Here is a 24,277-nt window from a genome sequence, read left to right as displayed (position 1 = left end):
CTTTTCCTCATTTAAGGACTCTTGCAATTATATCATGTTCACCCGGGTAAACCAGACTTACCTCCCTATTATAAGATCGACTTAATTCCATTTATTATATAACTTAACCACAGGTTCCAGAGTTTGGAACACAGATTTTTTGGAAAGTCTTTATTCTGCTTACATCATGCTTTATCCATTTTCTCCATAGTTAACTTTTTACATTATCCTCTCTGGTATATGTGCCAAAATTAAGAACTTGGCAGTGATACATTACCACTAACTAAACATAGAGTTGATTTGGATTTCACTATTTTTTTTCATGATTTTTCTTTTCCTTCTTCAAAGATCCAATCTAGTATACCACATTGTACCTTGTTGTCATGTTTCCTGTCTCCTCTAGTCTGTGACACTTTCTCAGTCTTTCCTTGTTTTTCTTGACCTCAGTATGAGAAGTACCAAAGAACACAGGTTTTTGACACTTGTCAAGACTGAGTACATCATATATCTTTTCTTAGCCCATAAACAAAGACAGAGAGTCAAAACCTTTGCTTAATTTGCCAAAGCATTATAGTCAAGCTTTGCAAAGGTTACAGAGAAAAATGCTATGATTATGATTGGGTTTCTTCAAACCAGTGTCCAGTTGTTGGCTCTAGAAGAGAAACAAGCCCTAGTAGACAGTGCCAAGCCTTCTTGGATTCTCCTCCATTCATTATAGAAATACACGAGTTTACTGTTAATGAGGTAGCATGAGATGATGCAAACAGAAGCACTGGGATCAGAAAGTATAAGATTTTTTTCTTGTTATTATCACTGATATTCCCATGATTATTCTTAAAATTTTTATTGAGAAATAATTGGGAAATGCAAAAAGAAGAAAGACTTAAAACTAAAGGCAAACCATCTAGAAATAACCCTGTGAACACCTTGCTGTATACTGTTTCTGAAAAAAATTTATGATTATACATAAAGTTTGAGCTTCTTTTATTTATTTCATCTTGAATTTCTAGATGTACTTAGATGTACTATAATTTTTTTAAAGATTAAGTAGGCAAGGAGTTCCCGTTATGGCACAGTGGTTAATGAATCCGACTGGGAACCATGAGGTTGAGGGTCCGGTTCCTGGCCTTGCTCAGTGGGTTAATGATCCGGCGTTGCCGTGAGCTGTGGTGTAGGTTGCCGACTCGGCTCGGATCCCACGTTGCTGTGGCTCTGGCGTAGGCCAGCGGCTACAGCTCCGATTCCACCCCTAGCCTGGGAACATCCACATGCCGCGGAAGCAGCCCTAGAAAAAGCAAAAAGACAAAAAAAAAAAAAAAAAAAAAAAAAGATTAAATAGGTGTTTAGTTTATCTCCAAGTTCACTGTCATGAAGATAAAGTTAGGTAAAATTTGTGAACATATTTAATGAACTCATTAAGATAAATTTCCAGTGGAAAATTTTCTGACAGATTACATTGGGTTAAGAGCAACTCAAAAATCTCAGAGGCTTAAGACAATGGTTTATGACAGTGGATCATCAGTGGTTGCTTGGGCTCTGCCCTATGTCATTTGCACTCAGACCCAGGCCATCAGAGCAGCCATTATCTTAGGCACTACTGGTTATAGAATCAGTAAGGAGAGAAAAGCAAAGCACGTGATGGCTTTTTGAGTTTCATTTTAACTCACCAAAATCAATTGGCCAAATCAACTCACAAGGCTAAGTCTGACTTAAAGGAGGCAGAAAAATATAATCATCTCATAGAGAGAAATACATTGTCAAATAGTCCTTTAGAATAGTTTTACCAGTTTACATTTCCAACATAACATGTGCAAGTGGTGATTTCCATATAGCTTTGTGGATATTTTTTTGGCCATGCTCACGGCATATGGAATTCCTGGGCCAGGGCCAGGTATCAAACCCAAGCCACAGCAGTGACAATGTTGAATCCTTAACCACTAGGCCACCAGGGAACTCCCATATGGCTTTGTTTTTAAAGGAGGAATCCATTCTGCAATAATCTATATAATATCAAATGTCAAATCAAGTATAATAAAAATAATAATAGGATGTACAACAACATTTTACACTGAAGGCTAAAGTATAGAAGAATCATTGGATCATTGCAGTAAAGAAAATTCTGATCTCTTAGAGGTTATAAGACCAATTGGAATAAGTCAGACAGAGAGAGACAATTACTGTATGATTTCACTTATATGTGGAACCTAAAAAAACAGAACAGAAATAGGATGTAGGTACAGAAAACAAACAGGTGGTTTTCAGAGGGGAGAAGGGTGAAGGGATGTAGGGAAGGGAATTACAGGTAAAATTTTTCCACTTATATTTTATAAAATATAAAAATAAGTCACAGAGATATACAACATAAGGAATACAATCAATAATATTGTAATAACTTTGTACAGTGACAGATGGTAACTAGACTTACCATGGTGATCATTTTGTAATGTATAAAAATATTGAATCACTATGTTGTACACTTGAAACTAATATCATTGTAAGTCAGTTATACTTCAGTTAAAAAAAAAAAGAAAACTCTGGTCTTGTGTACCAGTGATAATTTATCCAACTGTTAAAGGATTTTAATGCCCATTCTGTGGGACTATTGTGAGGATTGAATAAAGTAAATTATGTAGGCTATGTAAAAAATATTGAAAAATATTTATCATTAATGGAAATATAGTAATCAGTTAATATTGAAGAATTAGTTCATCACTGCCATTTGAAAACAATCATTAAATATATAAAATCAATGTTTCAATTTCCAAGTTTTTTAAATTTATCTTTATCTTTTACAGACATCACTTTGACTTGGAGACTATTAAATATGTCTTTATAGCTTTGCTATATATAATGCATGTGTTAAGAATTATAGCCAACATTTATTTGAAGAACACAAAAATGATTATTAACTGGAGATCTTTTATCCATTAAATGTGTCACTTAGAAAAAAGAGAAGTATTGAATTCTTCATGCATAATTTGCCCTTAGTAACTTTCCATAGTAGGGTACAGGACACATTATTCATTATAACTTTTATAACTTTTCCTTTCTTTTGCTATTTTAAGAAGGGTTGGTGCAGATCACAGATGTCTAAGATAGAGAATAAAATAGAATCTGTTGACTTTTCTTAATCACTCATTCATTTTCTCACTTATTCAGCTCACATTTACCAAGCACTTATTATCTGCCAGGCTTTGCACTAAAGTTTTGACATGCATTATCTTATCAAATTCTCCTATAAATTCAGGGAATATATATTGTGGTTATTTTAATTTTTACAAAGTATGAAACTGAAATTTAGTGAGTTTAAGTAACTTGCCTAAGACCACAGAAGAGTTGGCACACCCAAAGCTAAAACTGAGATCATGTGCCTTTAGAAAGCAAATTTTTTTTAATTTATTTTTTTTTCCCACTGTACAGCAAGGGGATCAAGTTATCCTTACATGTATACATTTTTTCCCCCAAGAAAGCAGATTTTTATATATCATCTAAGCTATCCCAGAACGAAGACGTTTTGGTAAAAATAAAAAATAGAAAATTGGAGAAGTTACATGAATAAGGTGTGAGAGAGTTTAATATTATTCCAAGTTTTGACCCTGGATATCCTGGAGAGTATGACTTACTGAACTGAATTCACATCACTCAAGTTAAATGTTCAAGTTGGTGTATTTCTCCAGACATGATCAATGCAACCACTGCATTTATGCTCAACTTATGCTAAGTTCCTGAGTAAATTAAAAAAAATAGTTGCTTTTATCAGGTATTTTATATATATATTTATCTCTCTGTTCATATTAATACTGACAAAAGCTCATAGAGACTTTGTACATGGAATTAGCTGTATAATCTCACTACTAACCCTAATTTACGGATGCACTTTAATATCCCAGAGTCAAAGTTCTTGGATGAAAATTTCAAGCTATATAAAAACCAGGGTTGTGTTTTCTTCCCTAGTCTCCTTTTGAACTTATATATTAAGGACTTGATATTTCTGGATTAAACAGATGCATACCATTCTGCCACTGAGAATAGAAAGATAAATATTTTTCTCTATGACAATAACGTGATTATGAAGCTGCATACTAAGGGTTGCCTTAGAAAGCGATGGGTCACACACTCTAATTATTTTCAGAAAGAATGATTCAACTTTCTAAAACCGAAATTATTTTTTTAAGGCAGAAGTCTCCAAATATTTAATTGGCTTACCTTTAACAATTTGATGCACCAGGTCAAATCTCTCAGCTACCAAGGAAGTACATTTCACAATTAATTTACCTCAGAGGGATCGCCAGGAAGTTGCTCTATTGTGAATTTTTTATGGCTCTAGTGAGTGATTAGTAACACCTGTTTCAAAAAATTTCCAGTCATACTTAATAGTGTAGAACATTAAACCTTGGCTACCCATTTATTTCTGTGTTAGAGTGGAGCCAAATCTGTTTCCTAGGGAAAATTTAAACCTCACTCCTCAGCAATTTTTTTTTTTTTTTTTTTTTTTTTTGTGGTTGCACCCAGAGTATGTGAAATTTCCTAGGTCAGGGATAGAACCCTTGCCACAGCAGCAGCCTGGGTCACTACAATGACAATGTTGTATCCTTAACCCACTGCACCATAAGGGAACTCTACTCCCTGGCATTTTTTAGCTGCCTTTGTTTAGAACTTTGCTGGCCAAATAGCCAAAGGTGCTAGGTATGATCCTCAACTTTCCTCCTTGTATGCAAATCTTACCCAGTTCTAGGATGATTAGAAATACATGGAATTGTTCTTGTTTTTAATCTTTTCTATAATGATTTTTTTTCCATTATAGCTGATTTACAGTGGTCTGTCAATTTTCTACTGTACAGCAAGGTGACGCAGTCACACATACACATACACACTGTTTTTTCTCACATTATCATGCTCCATCATAAATGACCAAATATAGTTCCCAGTGCCATACAGCAGGATCCCATTGCTTATCCATTCCAAAGGCAATAGTTTGCATCTATTAACCCCAAATTCCCAGTCCATCCCACTCCCTCCCCCTGTCCTTGGCAACCAAAAATCAGATCTCCATGTCAATGATTTTCTTTTCTGTGGAAAGGTTCATATGTGCAGTATATTAGATTCCATATATAAATGATATCATGTGGTATATGTCTTTCCGACTTACTTCACTTAGTATGAGAGTCTCTAGTTCCATACATGTTGCTGCAAATGGCATTATTTTGTTCTTTTTATGGCTGAGTAGTATTCCATGTGTATATATACCACCTCTTCTTAATCCATTCATCTGTCGATGGACATTTAGGTTGTTTCCATGTCTTGGCTAATGTGAATAGCGCTGCAATGAACATACGGGTGTATGTGTCTTTTTCAAGGAAAGTTTTGTCCAGATATATGCCCAAGAGTGGGACTGCTGGATCATATGGTAGTTCTATGTGTAGTTTTCTAAGGTATCTCCATACTTTTTCCATCGTGGTTGTACCAATTTACATTCCCACCAATAGTTCAGGAGGGTTCCCTTTTTTCCACACTCTCTCCAGCATTTGTTATTTGTGCACTTATTAATGACAGCCATTATGACTGGTATGGGGTGGTACGTCATAGTAGTTTTGATTTGTGAGAAATATATGGAATTGTTCTTAATCAGAAACCTGGATTGACTGTACCCCAGACTCTTACTAGAGAACATTACCTCAAAGTAACTGCCATCACTCTTAGCCTACATACACACACACACACACACACATACTCATGCACATGCACACACACACACAGACATACACACAAATAAATGCTGTTTAAAAGTAATTTTTGGAAAGAATGAAGAAGGGAGTGGATACATGGCAAATATACACAACATATCGTGAAATGTGAGTGAAGTTCTAAGTCAAATATCTGAACTGTTTTAAGCAGAAAAGTAAAACTATCAGAAATAGGTTTTTTAACCCAAAGAGACTGGGTTTAACGGAAACAGAAAATTTTTAGGTGGCAATAGGGATGATCCAAATGGAAGGGGAGGAGAACCTCCGCTAGAGGGAGTAAGAGGGAAAGCTTGAATGGAACAATTTGCAGAAACAGGATTTCTGGGGAGGGGAAATGGACTATGAATGTGGGAGGGAGAGGGAGACTGTCATGATGACGTGAGCGCCTGAGGGATTGGAGACAGTTCCAAGGTGAAATACTGGAAGGAAGAAAATTTATTGATGAGGGGCCAAAGATGCTGGAATCATGAGCGCATCTTTGAATATCTTGAATATGAGTAAATTTCCTAAAAAAAAAAAGGGTGCATCTCAGTGTGAAAGGAGGATAGAAACTGGCCAGAGGGCCAGAAGAGGGAGGAACAGTAAATGCTTTAGCTCATCTTCTGCTTAGGACAGACTGCCTGTGTATCTATGTCTATGTGTGTTTGTGATGCAAGAGAAGACCTGATCAGCAACTGAGGTGGAGGTTGCCTAATGGACATAAAGTGCAAAATTATTTATATTTATACCGTGCTGGACATTTCAAAAGGCCCTAAGTAAATTCTCTCTACTCCAAACTTTCCTTTCACCACTCGTATAGGACCTTGAATCATAAAACTATGATCTTCAGAATGATTCTTTGAGGTTATTCCTTCCAAATGCTTATTTATTTATTTTTAGCTTTTTATGGCCGCACCCATGCATATGGAAGTTCCCTAGGAGTTCAAATTGGAGCTGTAGCAACAGCCTTCACCACAGCCACAGCAATGCAGGATTTGAACTGTGTCTGTGACCTACACCACAGTTCACAGCAATGCTGGATCCGCATCCCACTGAGCCAAGCAGAGATTGAACCCGTATCTTCATGGATACTAATCGGATTCGTTTCCTCTGTGCCACAACGGGAACTCCCCCAATCTCTTCTATTTTAAGATGAGAATCGGAGACTCAAAGAATTAGATAGATAGGGAGCCAGGAAGAGCACTCTGGTCTCATTTCTCCCTGCCACCCTCTCAGATATCTTTCCAGATAGTCCCTGACTTATGATGGTTCCACTAATAATTTTTCCTATGATGGTGCAAAAATGATATGCATTCAGTAGAAACCATGCTTTGAATTTTAATCTATTCCCAGGCCAGCAATATGCAGTATGATACTCTCAAGTTGCTGAGCCAGTGCATGGAAGGAAGCAACCTAGATGTCCATTGACAGAGGAATGGATAATGAAAATGTGATACACATACAAAACAATGAAATAATGCCATTTGCAGAAAAATGAATGGATCTAGGGATTATCATACTAAGTGAAGTATATCAGACAAAGACAAATATATGATGTCACTTATATATGGAAACTAATTAAAATGGTACAAAAAAACTTATTTACAAAATGGAAACAGACTCACAGATTTTGAACGCAAACTTATGGTTACCAAAGGGGAAATGTGGGGGGAAGGGATAAATTAGGAGGTTGGGATTAACATATATACACACTTCTACATATAAAGTAGCTAACTAACAAGGACCTACTGCATAGCATGGGGAAATCTATTCAATACTGTATAATAATCTATATGGGAAAAGAAGCTGAAAAAGAATGGCTGTATGTGTATATATAACTTATAACTTACCCGAAACTAAGATAACATTGTAAGTCAACTACACTCCAATAAATTTTTAAAAGCCTTCCATTCTTTTTCAATGCCTGCAAGATAAGAGACCAAATTCTTAAGATTAGTACCCAAGACCCAAGGGCAAAATAGTCTCATCTCTCATTTCTATGATTCAGTCAAGAAGAATAATTTGCCATCTCTCAAATACATCCAGGGATCAACATCATCAGAACTCACCTTCATCTGGCAAAACCTCACTCAGCTTCCAAAGTCTGTTTTAAACACCAATTAGCCCACGAAGAATTCCCTTGTCCTCCTAAATTTATGTTTCTCTCCGAACATGTTTCCTTATCAGAGAAAGGGAATATTAATACCAAATACATAGATTTGTTCTAAAGATTAAGTTACATAGACAAAACTTTTGGCTAAGAAGTTATGTGGTGGGCTCCCAATACCTCTTTGAGATATTCTTTGAACACTCGGAGTTGTGTTTCTGTTCCTTTATTGCATCCTTGGGTTTTCTAAAGTTTTATGTGTGCTTGACTTAATCCGCTGGATATATAGTAAATAGTTCAGGGATCTTAAGGTACTTAGGTTTGGGACCATGCCTCATTGTTCTGTGTACACACAGTCCCTATCTCTTTCCCTGGCACTAACCAGGTACTTAATAAAAACTTGAAGGATTAACGTACACTGATGAAATTCCCACCACAGGCTGCCTTTTCAGCATCAGGTCCTGAATCATTGAGAACTTCTGGAGGAAAAGTTACACAATGGAAGAGTTTGGGGACTGCAGACAATCAATCCTTCACACAGCCCTGATTGCTTTCTATTTGCTTTCTAACTAGGCAGCAATCCATCCCTTTCCCCACGGTAGCTATTTAAAGCATCACAGCTCTCCTCAAACTTCCTGCTTCTCTCTCCTCCCCCTCACTTTATCCATCACCTGTGAAATATGGCACGCCCTCTTATTTCATAGCAAAAATAGAAACTCTCAGTTTCCTGCAACCTCATCCACCAATTTATTCATATTTCCCTGTCAACACTCCACTACCCAACCCACCATTTTTACTTCCATTTTTGCTCTCCTAATGGACTAGTTGTCACTCCTTCTATGGAAGGCGAATTCTTTCAACTTTATGCTTGATTGCAAAACTTACCCACTTCCTCTGATATATTTCTCCACTGATCACTTCCTTCTCTTCCTCTTCTCCACTGACTCCTTTCAAACAGCATTTGAACATACTTAGTTGTTTCCACCCTTTAAAAAAAAAAAAAAAAATTTGTCTGTCAGGATAAAAGTTTTGAAGACACCAAAACCTCATGCAGTTTCCTTTCTGAGTCATCTGCATGTATCACTCCTTTCCTCTCTTGCAGCCCACAACCTATCTTTGGAGTCTACTTTTGCCACTGTCATTCAAATGACAATGTTTTGGCTTCTGCCAGAGGTTTCTTGAGTGCCAGATCTGGTGGTGTCTCTCTCTTCCATAGCACACTCACAATTCCCCCATCACTCTACTGCCACCTACAGGGCCTCCTCTTTGTCAGCTGGTTCCACAGGTGTCATTGTTCTTCAACTCCTCAGTTCTCCTTTCCTTTCTCTCCGAGTGGTCTTATTATGACCTTGGACTTCCGTGACTCCAAGGATTTCCTATAGAATAAGGACTTTAACAGCTGTAACTCTAGACCTGATCTCTCTCTCTACCTCCGGACCTGCATCTTCATCCAGACAGTACCTCAAATGCACAGCACGTGCATCAGTGAGGTCCCTATCTTCTTTCTTCCCTATGGCTCTTGCTCACCCTCCCCATCAAGGAAAAGCACCCCCAGCAACCCAGTGGTCCAAATCAGAACTGTGGTTCACCAATGAGAACTCCTTTCCCTCAATCTTCTTCTTAACTCACTGAAAGACTCACCACATTCTGTCAATTCTGCCTTGTTACCAAATCTCAAAACTGTGCACTTTTCTACACCCCTAGAAGCATAACTCTATTATTCCAAGGGCTCACCCCTTTTTTTTATGTCACTTTGTATACAAGTTTACTAAAGATGTCTTAACAAAATATCACAAAATGGGAAGACTTAAGCAATGGAAATATATTTGCTCACAGTTCTGGAGTCTAGAAGTTAAGGATCAAAGCACCAGCAGGACTGGTTTCTCCCAAGATTTTCTTCTTGGCCTGCGAATGGCCAGCTTCTCACTATGTCCTTACCTGGTCTTCCCTCTGTGTGAACACATGCCCTGGTGCCTCTTTTTATGTCCAAATTTATTTTTCTTATAAGGATACCAATCAGATTGGATTAGGGCCCATTTTAACAGGCTTATTTTAACTTAATGATCTCTTAAAGGTCCTATCTCTAAAGACAGTCATATTCTGAGATTTTTGAGTTTAGAGCTCCAACTTAAAATTTTGAGGCATGCAGGGCAGCCCTTAACACTGCAATAGCTATTATATTAGTTTCCTGGGGCTGCCATTAAAAAAATATTATAAGCTGGGTGGCTTAGATTCACAGGAGTGTATTATCTCACAGTTCTGAGGCTAGAAGTCTGAAATCGAGGTGTTAGCTGGGCCTCTCTAAAGGCTCTAGCGGATGGCGTTTCTTTACTTCTTTCTAGCTTCTGGTGGTTGCCAGCAATCTTTGGCATTCCTTGCTTATAGACACATTACTCCAATCTCTAGGTAGTCACATGGTGTTTTCCCTGAACATGGCTTTGTATAAGTTTCCTTCATCTTATAAGAACACCAGTCATTGAGTTAGGGCCCAAACAAAGCCAGTATGACCTCATTCTGTCTTGAGTGTATCTGCAAAGACTTTATTACCAAGGAAGTCACATTCACAAGTATCAGGGGTTTGGATCTCAACAAATCTTTTGAAGGGGCACAATTCGTCCCACAACAGCTTCTAAACTGGCTTAACTGTGTCCCCAGACCGGCTTCACTCCTTTCTTTCTGAGTTTCCATGTTCTTCCTCAGTTTTCAAACAAACATCTCATTTTGTCACTTTCTAACTTAAAAACCTTTCAGTGGATCCACATATTATTTTACTCTCTGGAGGAGTATCATCATATACAAACTCTCTGAAATCATTACTCTGCCTGCATCTCTGTCTTCGTCTTTTACCATTATCTTTTTTACCCTTCTACCTGTTATTTCATATATATATACGTATAGGTAAATATCAAAGAGTGCAATTACTGGGTCATACTAAGTAAGAGTATGTTTAGTTTTGTAAGAAACCACCAAACTATCTTAAAAGGTGGCTATACCATTTTGCACTTCCCCAGCAATGAGTAAGAGCTCCTGTTTCTTCACACCCTCACCGGGATTTGGCATAGTCAGTGTTCTGGATTTTGGCCATTTTAATAGGTATGTAGTGATATCTCATTGCTGTTTAACTTGCATTTTCTAATGACACATAATGTGGAACATCCTTTCATGTGTTTACTGGGCATCTGTATACCTTCTTTGGTAAAGTGTCTGTTAAAATTTTTGGCCCACTTTTTATTCAGGTGATTTGTTTTCTTGTTGAGTTTTAGGAGTTCTTACTACTTTTTAAATAACAATCCTTTATCACATGTGTCTTTGGCAAATTCACAAATATGCTTTCCCAGTCTATAGCTCATTTCTCATTCTCTTGACATTGTCTTTCATTAACCTAAAGTTTAATTTAATGAAGTCCTTATCAACTATTTCTTCCTTGGGTTCTGTCTTTGGTATCATATCTAAAAAGGTATGAATGGTTATATTTTCAAAGTCATTCAAAAATGTTTCCAAAAATAACTTCAGAATGAAAAGCTGAGAAAAAGATTCGTGTTGTGAATTTTCAAAACAAAATTTTGCCTGTGCATTTCAGAGACAGTCTGTGCATTTCCTTCATTTAGGCTTCCTGTCTTGATAAGTTCTTATGCAAGTTTTATAATCATGGAAAGTATTAATATTTTAAATCTCAGTTATTTGTAGAATAAGGAGAAGCAGAGAAATTAAATAATGGTATTAGGTTCTCATTTTCCTTCTGCAGAATACATTCATCTTTAGGAAATATAATTATTCTCCTTTATATTAGTTCTTTTCTAACAAAAATTAATGATCCTATAATATAAAACTTTTTCCTTTGACTTAGATGAGAACAGCATGAGGACTCAAATAGCCTTTTGGTTTTTAGTCATTTGTGTAAAAAAAGAAAAAGATGGCATTTTAATAGGTCAAATTACATTAAAACCACATTTTAATGGTTTAAAGAACTAAGGAACTGTTCACATTCTTTGTATAGAAATGCAATTGCTCTTAATACATTAAGCTAAGAAACAGATAGCTTCATAAATTCTTATAAGTTTTAATTGTTCAACTCAGGATCTTTTGATTTACTTATGAAGTAAACATTCATATTATTTGTAAATACTGATACATCTTTATCTTTCCAAATTTTAATACTTCTATTTTTTTAAAAAAAATTGTTACCAGACTGTCCAGAGCAGTGATAGTACAAACTAATTTTGTATTTGAGTTTAAAAAGAAAGCTCCTAAACAGCAGCAATTGGCATGATATTATAAATCAACTCTATTTTAATTTAAAAAAATGATGTGTGCTGAAAATGTATTGAAGATGCCCTTTATCAGATTAAGAAAATTACTTTCTACTCTTAATTTGCTAGGACAGTCTTTATCATAAATGAGCACTCAATTTTATCAAAGACTTTTCCTTCATCTGTTGAGTATGATCATGTTTTACCTTTTAGTCAATTCATGTTGAGATTTATATGTATACATATATTTTTTTACTGAAGTCTCTCTATGTGTATGTTTTCTGTTGTTAACAGTAACTTTAACGTTTTTGGTTTGTCTTTGCTTAGCATATCTTGTACTAACTTTTGGACTTTAGTCTTTTCATGTCTTTAATTTTCAAATGGGTTCCTTGTAATAGAACATTCAGCAGAAATTTACTGAATGTTCCCTGGGAGCCAAATTCTTGGTTAGGTACTGGGTGATACAACGGAGAATAACAGCTATAAGTTCCTTGACCTCATGGAATGTACAGTGACATGGGAGAAATAAAATTAAAATGTACACAGTTAGTGACAAAATGCTTAAAGATTGTGATCAGTACAGAAAGAATGATGGATGGAGGATTATAGATGCAGACTACTTTAGATAGTATAGGTAGAGAAGACAGCCAAGGCAATGCTTAAACTGAGACTTGAAGGATGAGAGGGGCCAACCATCAAGAGGTAGGAAATCAAACATACCAGAGGGGAAAATGCACATAGACATCCTGTGTTGGTATGAACTTAGCATACTATGGGATCTGCAGAATAGGACTCTAACTTGAATATCATGAGCCAGGGATTTGAGAGTCCAAAGAGGACATTAGAAATAGATAAAACAGAGCATTTTTGTCATTATGAAGAATATGTATTTAAGTACAATGGTAAAACACTGATAGGATGCTATTATGGTGAGTGATGCTGGTGACTTGGACTAAGTTGGGGAGAATGGAAATATTTGGAATATATTTTGGATGTAAAACTAATATAACCTGCAGGTATTTTTGAATATAAGGGGTGGGACCAGAAAGAGTTGGGCATACTTCTCAAGATGGTGTCTCATAGTGGTAGCTTTAATTGAAGTGAGAGATGAACAGAGTTGTAAAGAAAACAGAATATTTTTTGGGGGATGTATCCAAGTGTGACTTCTGGGGAATGGTTGCGGAAATAAAGAGATCGATTCTAGACACATTATCATTGAGATACCTTTGACATAGTGAAGTGAAAATGTCACATTAACAGATATATGTATATATATATACATGTCTGCAATGTAGAGGAAGTGTACAGACCAGAGATACAAACTTTGTAATTGCTTTCATATAAAATAGCAGTTAAAAACATGATTTTGAATCTAGACAACTTTAGTTTATCTGGCTTTTCAAATTACTAGCTGTGCATCCTAAGGCAAGTTATTTAGCCTAGCTGTATTTGAGATTTGTCATCTATAAAATTATGTAATGATTCTTGTAACTACCTTATTATTATTACATGTATTGGTTAATACATGTAAAGACTTTAGAAAAATTTCTGCTTGTATTAACCCTAAATAAATGTTAGTTGGTAGCATTGTAATCATCATCATCAATAGCTTAAAGAATTAATTTCTTGGGTAAATTTTTCTTCTTAATTAAACTATCATGACAATACTACTTCACTGAAAGATAGTGTCTCTCTAACAATGAAATTTAAGGTGAAGACAAACATTAGCAGGGAATTTATTATAGGAGAAATACTTTTGGAAGAAGGACGATTTGTAGCCTTCAATCAAACGCCAAATCAATAACCTATGCCATCCTCTATACGAGATCCACCCTAGATCATCCAGTGTCAAGCATGTAGTAGGTACTAGGACGGTGTTTGTAGACTGAAAAATACCAAAACATACTAATAATAGTCTGGATTTTTAACATTGTATATTCCTTGGAGTCTTTTAGAAATTTGTAGAACACCACTGGCTCACTGACAAGTTAAAAGGATCTTTTGCCAAATTTCATGCCAGGATTGCATGTATTTCAAGCTGTTCTACTATGTTTGCCAAACAGATTCCCTTCACCACTTGCAGTGCAAACTTACAATTCAAAACACACACACTGAAGATAGTGGTTCTTTACAATTTTTGGCCATTGTATGAAGTCATAATCCTCATATGATTCAAGTAATGGGATTTTTTTCCCTATCACCTAGTTGTTCTAGACTGTATAATCTGTATAAACAAAGGTTTATGTGATAGAATTGTCAAGTAGAAAGAAGATGAGAATCTACAGTTAAACCACAATCCCTGGGCTCTCCATGCTGGTAATAATATTGTGGTGCACTCTAGTGGTGGAAGGAGGTTGGGAGGTGCTCTAAGAATGGCTGTTGTCATTGTTATATTGCAAACTGTGCCACCAGTTGTGGATTTCAAAACAGGACTAAGGCATTGTTTCATGTAAAAGGTGGAGTTCACATGAGAACTTTGCCTCTCTCCACCCAGAGAATACCTGGAGGAAAATAACTATATTTCTCTAGTAATAGAGCACCTCAATTTAAATAGAAATATAATGTGTGTGGCTGAAGTTTTGTGATCATTTTATTTTTAACAGAAGGGGAATTCATTGTTATCTTCTCATAGTGACAGTAAGGTGCATTTACTACAAAAAGGTATTTTTCAATAAAAGCTGTCAGGGATGACAGTATGTGCATATGAGTAAAACAAATATGGACATAAATTTAAATTATGTATTTGCATATACACTGATCACTGTTCATTCTGGATGTTTTTGTTTTTGCCTCCTACCTTCTCATCATACCTCTGGCTTTTCCTCCTTGTAAAAATTCCAATTCCCACGTCTCTGCTTATTATTTCTTGGCTCTCAAAATCTTCCTTTGGGAGCCTTTTGTATTTCCTTCCCACCATTAATCTTTTTTTCTGAGGATTTTATCTCCATGAATTATAAATTTCTAGAAGACTCAGCTGTGCTGATCACCATGTACCACACCCATCACAGTGCCTGGTGTGTCACAGGCATTTGGAAATACCTGATGAGTGAGCAAATTCATGAACATCTGCATCTGATGTTTTAGAGACTCACCATAATGCTGGCTTATATTCATAGGTCTGCACCCTCTGAAATCCCCATAAAAGTCCGGAAAGCTAGATAAGACGAAGTTTGTAGTCTCCCTGAGAACCTAGTACCATGCCCAGAGGAGCTGATTTTATACTTATTCCTTCTTTCCTGGGAAACAGCATGATTATCTCACTTTGGATACCCTGGGGGTTGGGGGGAGATTCACTCAGTGTCCAAATCACCTTACAAAATTAAAAGCGTGTGTGTGTGTGTGTATGTGTGTGTCTTTGTGTATATGTGTAATTGAAGCTGGGATGGAGGCAACTCCTGTCTATATGTGGTCCCAGGTTTAGAAATATAGAGGACGGAGATGGATGCTCTGTAACCAACTCGCCCCATGGCCTAAAGCAAGTAATGAGCCATCTGTAAGTCTCAGGCATATTATTTATCAAGAGGACTATCATACACAGATTCAAATGAAACAACAGCTCCAATGTGTTTACCAGAAATTATAAGGCTCTAAGAGCTGAAACCTTTTTTCCTTTGTTTCCCTTTTTATTTCTGTTTTTGTTTTTTAACTTAAATGCCTCTAGCTTTTGTAAGTATCATGATGCAGCTTTGGGAGAAATACTTGAATGCATCCAGTTGCTTATTTAACAAATATCTTATTGAGCATCTATTATGTGCTGGCATTCTTCTAGAAACAGGAAAGAAATACAACCATGAGTGAAGCAAACACACCCCCACCTTCATGGAACTTATATTTTAGTGAGAGAGAGCAACACTGAATAAACTAATAATATGTAACATATGAACATAAATTCAGTGTTGTGAAGAAAAATAAAACAGGGTAGAGAATGACAGAATGCACTTTTATTTGAGGTGGCTGGGTATTCACTGCAAAAGGGATGTCTAAATCAAGACTTGAATGAAGCAAGAGAGTGAGCTATGTGAACAATCTGGGGGAGGGGCTTCTGAGGGAAAGGAAACACATAGAATGAAGACCCTGAGGTTGAAGAATGTGTGGATGGGCTCAAAGAATAGCAAGAGTGTTACTGAAGCTGAAGTAGTTAGTAAGAGGGAGAACATGAGGAGATAAGAGAGAGAGGTCACCAGGGTCATATCATGCCATGTTTTGTAGGCCATAAAGAAATATATGCAAAAATAGTATAAATTATTTCCCTGCACCCCTCCCCAATTTCCTTTATTATTAATATCTTAACATTATTATTAGTTTGGTAAAATTGTTATTACGTTTTACTAACTAAAGCCCATAGCTTATTTAAATATCGTTAGTTTTTACATACGATTATTGTTTTTCTGTCTCAGGATCTTCTTTAAGATACCACATTACAGGTATCATCCATCCTGAATCTCTGACTCCTCTCAGACTGTGAATTTCCCTGTTTTGATGATTTTCAGAGTTTTGAGAAGTACAGGTCAGATATCTTGTAGAATGTCCCACAGTATGGGTTGGTTATGGGTAGATTAGGGTGATGGATTCTCTAGAGGAAGACCCCAGAGATAAAGCACCCTTTTCATCACATTATATCAGGAATATATGTTATTAATAGGACTCACCCCTGATTTTGCTCACCTTGGTTATCTGATTAAGGTAATGTTTGCCAAGCATCTGTGAAGTTATTTTTCCTCCACTTCCATATTCCACTCTCCATAAGGGCGTCTATATCAGTGCCCCACGGTTAAGGGGTGGAGCATTACAATCCATCCCCTTGAGGGGCGCATATTTACACAACCTATTTGAGGCTCTTGCCCGCAAGATTTTCATATTCTTATTTATTCATGTATTCAATCATGCATTTATAGCCATGTGGGCTTATGGCTATGGATTTTACACTTCGGGTTATAATCCAACACTGTAGCATTCATTGCTGCTCACAGCTTGTTACAGGCATAGTTATCAAGGGCTCTTTCAGTGGGTTCCTCTGTTCCTTGGACATCGTCCACCACTTTGTTTCTTTGAGCCCCAGAGAGACTTTGATCCTTATTCTAACCATAGTGGAAGCCACTAGGGAAGGAGAGGGACAGGAGAGTGACATGATCCCATTTACATTTTATAAGGACTCCTGTGACTGTAAAGTAGAAAATACACTATACAGTGGCAAGTATAGAAGGAGGGTGCTTGTAAGATAGCTCTTACTCTAATGTGGGTGAGAGGTGGTGGTGGCTTGGAAAAAATGGTGCAACTGTAGAGAAGGGGCAGGTTTGGCAATATAATTTATAGGTTGAGTTGCAGTATTTCCTGACGAATTGAATGTGGAGCAGGATAGAAAAAGTGTCAAGGGTGATTCTAAGGTTTTTGCTCTGAACCATTGGATAGCAAGTGATACAGTTTATTCCTATGGTGAATGCTGGAAAGCAGACAGTTGGGAGACTCTAAATAATGCATAAAATATATAGCACAGCTACACTAAATAAAACTTTACTAAAAAGAGCAGTTGCCTTGAAAACTGTTTTGACTGGTTTTTTATGATGGAAATCAGCAGCATGATTCAAACACAGGCTCCTGGGCCAAAAGAGGCAGATGGTAGCTGCTCCTCAGGCTCAAATTTTAAAGGAAGAGTTTCCGTTTTTTTTTTTTTTTTTTTTTGAATATCGTCTCCAGTATCTTAGTTTATAAATATTTCTCTCAGATTAGGAATCTGGGCTTATCTGTCTGTGTAGATTCAACTCTTGTAGCATTGGGTGAATTTAGCCATTTGGGAATCAGAGAGCTCACCCTGAAAAACAAATCAAGGCAGCCCTAAAAAGATAAAATTGCTCCTCCAAGAAGTGAGAATATTGAAAATGAAACTTGATTTTGAGATACTTGGGTTTTGGATTAGGATAGTATATAAATTTTCTGAAAGAGTTTATGAGTCAGCCTTTTAGCCAACAGTTATTTGCTATGAGCCTATTGTGTGCTAGCCCTATTTGTGGTATAAGGGAGAGAGTTGGGTTTCTCTAATCACCCAGGGGATTAGAGATACTGTTCAGGAGGAATCTAGCCTAGGCCTGGCCCACTGGATATTCAATCAATGGGCTGCATTATTATACTCTTTATTATGTACCTTTATTTCTATGGATCTTTGTATCCAGTGCTTTCTCCATCTGGAATATACTTCTGTCCCTTCTCAGCCTTATAAATTCCAGCTTGTTCAAGGTGTTATTCTAATGTTATTCCCTCCATAGAACCTTCTTTTTTCCCCCCACTCCTCATTCCTAAGCACTTGGTTGGCTCATATTTCAACCAGTGATATTTTCCAAACTTTATTCACATGAAAAATAAATAGATACTGTTAACGTAAAAATAATAGTATTTTGTTTTAAACACAATCAAAAATCATTTCTCAAAGTTCCCGTCATGGCACAGCGGAAACGAATCTGACTAGGAACCGTGAGGTTGCGGGTTCGATCACTGGCCTCGCTCAGTGGGTTAAGGATCTGGCATTGCTACCCGCTGTGGTGGAGGCTGCAGACGCGGCTTGGATCTGGAGTTGCTGTGGCTCTGGCATAGGCCAGCAGCAACAGCTCCGATTAGACCCCTAGCCTGGGAATCTCCATATGCCATGGGTGCAGCCCTTAAAAGACAAAAAAAAAAAAGACCAAAAAAAAAAATCATTTCTCATACCACCAATGGACTGTATAACAGGCTTTGAGAGCCACTGGATTATGTATTTATTATGGTGAATTAATAGATTGCTTTAAGTAGATCCACTTCTCTACCCTTCCTCTGTCCACACCCTTCACTATGTATGCAGCTTCCTAGGGTTCCCCCAGTATGGACACAATGTAAATCACGCAGGTTTGACCATGTGAATTTCTTTGTCTAATGGGATGTGCAAGTGAAGGATGACAGGCCAAGATTAGGTGAAGTACCTAGGGTTGAAAAAAAAAATTTTTTTTAAGGCTGTACCCATGGCATATATATGCAAGTTCCCAGGCTAAGGGTCAAATTGGAGCTGCAGTTGCCAGCCTATACCACAGCCACAGCAATGCCAGATCTGAGCTGTGTCTGTGACCTATACCACAGCTCAAGGCAATGCCAGATCCTGACTCCACTGAGAGGGACCAGGGATTGAACCCACATCCTCATGGATGCTAGTTGGGTTCATTACCCCTGAGCCACAACAGGAACTCCCAATGGTGCAAAATTTCAGGGAACATTCATTCTTAGGGGTATGTCTCAGGCTTGAAAAAGATAGTAATTTTCTCTCTTGTATTTCTTTCAAGACAATGAAAAAAAAAAAAATACCAGCTATTCCCAGAAAAAATATGAGAGACACAAGGGGCAGAACTGCCCCACCCTAGGTGCCCAAGTCAAGTTTAGCCTAAGGTAGGGTCCCCAGCAATATCAGCCCTCCTTCATCCAACTCCCAACAGACCCACTGACCCATGAACTATAATAATTGTGGCTTTAGTCACTAAGATTTGTGGTGTTTGTAATGCATAAATTATACTTTATGTCTTTTCAATTTTGTATTTTGAATCCATCAAAGGGAAGAGCTATTTTAAATCTGTGCTCAGCCAGTTCCTATCCCTCAGCAGATGCTAGCAAAACAATTATTGAATAATGATTGATACTGTTATCATGTGTCAACAAAAGCCATACAAATTCCCATGCGAGGGCATTTATATTTTCTGTTCCCTTTCCCTGGAAAATTTTTCTTCAAAATCTACACAACTCCCTCTCTCATCTCCTTCAGTTTTCCCTAAAATGCTATTTCATTTTATTTTAGGCACTTTATTTAAATTATCGCTGCCCAGCGCCTGTCATCACTCTGCCTGTGGTTCTTATTGTGGGAGACAGGGAACCTCCAGAGGGGTTCTGGATAGGGGATTGGCAATCCTTTGAAATTATATACAAAATTGTAAAGGTGGTAAAATGTTTATTTTTCTTGGGGGAGATTTCATAGCTTTCACACATTTTAAACAGCATCTCAGTGAACCAAAAATGGTTAAGAACCACCTCGAGGGAGTTTTGTTTTTGCTCAGAGAAATATCGCCTTCTCGTGTACTATTTATTTCTTTATTGTCTGTCTCCCCTCAGATTGGAAGATCCATGATAGCTGGGTTATTGTCCTAGTTGGTTTGTTCTTTTAATTTCAATTATTCAATTCCATAACTAATCATTACGAAACTGGATAATCTTTGTGATAAACCTGTAGACCAGTGGAAGTCATATCACCTGGGAGATGCTTGTAATTTTCCTCTGTCAAGGTAATGAAACATCTTTCTATACAATCTGTATCACAAGCAGAAAGAAATCTTACAGAACAAACATATTTTCTTGGCCTTCCTCAACAGCTCTTCTCTTTTTTTTTGGGGGGGGGGTTTGTTTTTTTGTGGTTTTTTTAGGTTTGCACCATGGCATATGGAAGTTCCCAGGCAAGGGGTCGAATCAGAGCTACATCTGCTGGCCTACACGACAGCCACAACAACACAGGATCTGAGCCGCATTTCAACCTACACCACAGCTCATGGCAATGCCAGATCTTTAACCCACTGAGCCAGGCCAGGAATTGAACCCGCATCCTCATAGATACTTTGCACCACAATGGGAACTCCAAACAACTCAGTTTTAAATTTGCCTTTTTTTCAAAGAAAAATTTATATTTGTAGCTCTCAAGAAATGTGCTATGATTCAGAATCCTGTTTGAATGTCAGCTCTCTGTGATTAAAGTACAGGGTCCAGAGTAAGTAGTTTGATTTAAATTCTGTCTCTGCTAACGGACTAGTGGTTAAAAACTTACTTACTTAACATTAGGTACTTACTCTCTATTAGTCTTAGTTCCTCTTCTGAAAAGTTAGATTAATAACAGACTTAAATTATAGAGATTTTCTGAGTAGTATGTGACTTAGCTATAAAGTGATTAGTTCATTGCATGTAAGAAGAATTCAGTGATGTTCGCTCTAATAACTATTACTAGTTGTGTTACTTTCAGTAAGTTTCCTTAGCCTCCCTTAGTTTGGCACAGGAAGGGGTTCAATAGTAATTACTATCTACCTCTCAGTGTTGAACAGGATTGATTGTGCATCTATTTCCATCTTGGTTGGGTCACCACCAGAGTTTTTGCTGTTACAAACCACAGCATTTAAAGGAGAAGCTTCCTTAATGGTTCACAAGGGTTGTTATTCAATTTCTTCCACCTATTGTTTGATACCAGGACTGCCATAAAAAACATAGCGGTTTTCGTTTTTAGAGAATCCATTAGACATTATGCATCTTTTATGTCACTGAACATGACAACTTTACGAAGTAGGTGTAACCTCACTTTGTAAAAGAGAAATCTGAGATTCAGACAAGCTATATGATTTTATAAGAAAGTACATCTAGCAACTACTAGCCCAGCCTAGACATTTTCTTCCCCTCTTTAGTGAGCTGTCTCCTCAATACCAGCTGTAATTCCACTACCCCAACACAGCAACCACTTTTATACCTCTGTGCTCTTTTGTTATATGCACATTTTTCCTATAGTTGGCACAAAGGTAAGTTCATTTTTCACTCTTCACCTAATATTATTTTTTAAATTATAGTGTTAATTAGAGATATTAATTATCATCTTTACCTGACTGGCAAATGATACCATTGAATGACTTCCCCCCCTTTTGCTGTTAAATTGTCTCTAAGTTCTTTGTGATAATGGATAATTACCAAAATATCAAAAAAAAAAGCATGTTTGTATATTCAGTGTTTTAGTGCCTTTGAAAAATTTCATTGTAAAAATGATCAAGGACAAGATGCCAACTAAATTATAGAAAATGTTTTATGGTCTTGATAGATATTAACAAATTATGTTTTAAATATATCAATTTACTTTGTGACCCGTGATGAGTATACACATTTTTCACAGTTTTGTGGCATTAAATATTTCTCCTTTTAATTATTAAGTTAATGAATGTAAAGAACACTGCTCTGTTTTTAATTTGCATTTCTTTATTTGTTTACGATTACACATTCTTATTTAATATTTCCACTTTTGTGAATTATGTATGTGTGCTCTTTGTCCATTTATCCATTGTAATCTTGAAAAAATATTTAATTAGATCAAAGCAGTTGTACTTGTTTATAAGGCATATACCCTAAATATGCATCACTAAATCCTCTTGTGCCATATTTTTTCAAGTTGACTCATTATTTATGAAATTTTCCTAAATACAAAAATAAAATGAATACACTGGCACCTTGCCATTTTGTATAAATAATGCTTAAGACAAAATAATTTATAAATCCATGCACTTTTTTAAAATAACTATTTGAATTTTTGATTGAATAAACAGCACTGAATTATAGTTGGATATTTCATAGTTGGATATCATTTTTCTAGAAGAGGAATACTAATCTGTAAGTTATTATTCACATAGTTTTAAAAGCCTGTGATTTTTTTTTTTTCGTTTTACTTCAAGCAAGCCCCATTTTCTACGAATCTCTATAGATACTATATGACAGCTTCAAAGGTGTCATGGCAGCAATTAACCACCTCATAACTTATAATAATACCAACTCTTTCCTAAAGCCTTGGATTTGAATGTTAATTAAGCAATTAGAGGCACAGGGGACAATTGCCAGATGATGCCTCCTGGTAGAGTTTAGTCAGCAGACAAAAATGATGAATTCTATTAAGAATGTGTTCAAATAAAAAAAAAAAGTCCCAAGCAGCCTAAAATAAATCTATGAGAAGTAAGAGATTATTATGTTGTAGGGAACTATTTTCATTTTTATGGGAATATTGGCAAATTCCATTAATAAAACATTAACAAGAACTCTTTATGCAAGTGTTTCCTTTGCAAATCATTTTTGCACTACTGATTTGAGCCAATCCTTCAAAATAGAGCACTAAATCCTTGAGGGACAGATGGAAAGACAAACTCTAAGCATATGTTTGAATTTTATGGATGAAAGGTTCGTTCTGATGTGCTTTACCTATTAATGAATGTCCCTTTCTTCATATAATCCAGACTAGATCACCCAGCTCAAAATCCTCTTTTGCAGCAATCCATCACCCTCCTCTTTATATACTTATTCTTCCAAACCCACCTTCAAGCCCAACCTGAGGAAAAGTTCTGGCCCAGTGATGTCATTATGCAGGGCTCCAGATACCCCTTTTATCAGAGTTACAGACAAAATATTTGGTGGAAAGGGTGAAGGCAGTAAAAGTGCTACCTACATAAAACTTTAATATAAACTTGTACTAACACTCAAATTCATGATTTTAGAAATGTACTGACTTCAACCCTCAAGATAATTTTGATACCATATCCCAGAGATTGAGAATTTTTAAGTGGAAGTCATTGAGGTTCTTCAGTTTTAAACCTCTTTGGGGGAGGAGCAGGTGGATTTCAAGTAACAGTCACTGGTTTAATCTAGCTTATTAGCCAGAATGCTTCCACTATGCTGGACAGATGTTAGGGGTCTAAATCTCCCTTTTAACCTAGCTTCTGTTGAATTCCTTGCATTCCAGCTCACCAGAAAAGTTAAGGTCTTTTTGAACCAAAATTTGAACATTGATCAAGTTTTGCATTTTCAAAATTGAGAACCATGAAACTCAGATGCAAATCAGTATAGCAGCAATGGGGCGGGCAGGCACTTTAAATCTGACTATTGCAGTTAAAATCAACTCCACTAGACTAGAACAGGACACAATAACTAAATAGGGAAAAATAAAAATGTCTCATGTAATCAGAGTAAGCACTGTATTGAGGTTTTTGTTGTTGTTTTTATTTATGTATCTGGAGTAAACGTAAGATCCTGCCAAACTGGAATCCCAAGTGGCGCATTTTTCTATATTGTGCTTTTGGTTCAGCAAATATTTAGAAAATGTCACATCCCAGACACTGTGCAAACAGTGGGCACATAGAATTAATAGGACATGAGTTTACTTGTGGAATGGGTTAATCAGTGGTGGGACACATTAGACCTAAATAGAAAGAAAGTGGACTCTTGACACATCTGAAGTGAGGATAAGGAGAGAATAAATAATAACGTAAATAATATCACATTCATAGAGTTCTTACTTTGAGCCAGACCTTGTCTTAAGAAGTAAGTAATTTAATCCCCCCAAAAAATTCTCTGAGGTTGAATTACTCCCACTATGTGGATGAGAAAACTGGGGTGTAATGAGGTGAAATAATATGCTCAACCTCACACAG

This window comes from Sus scrofa, chromosome 2 (genome assembly GCF_000003025.6).
Source record: "Sus scrofa isolate TJ Tabasco breed Duroc chromosome 2, Sscrofa11.1, whole genome shotgun sequence".
In the NCBI taxonomy this organism is placed as follows: domain Eukaryota; kingdom Metazoa; phylum Chordata; class Mammalia; order Artiodactyla; family Suidae; genus Sus; species Sus scrofa.
Note: the sequence above shows the minus strand (reverse complement) of the source record.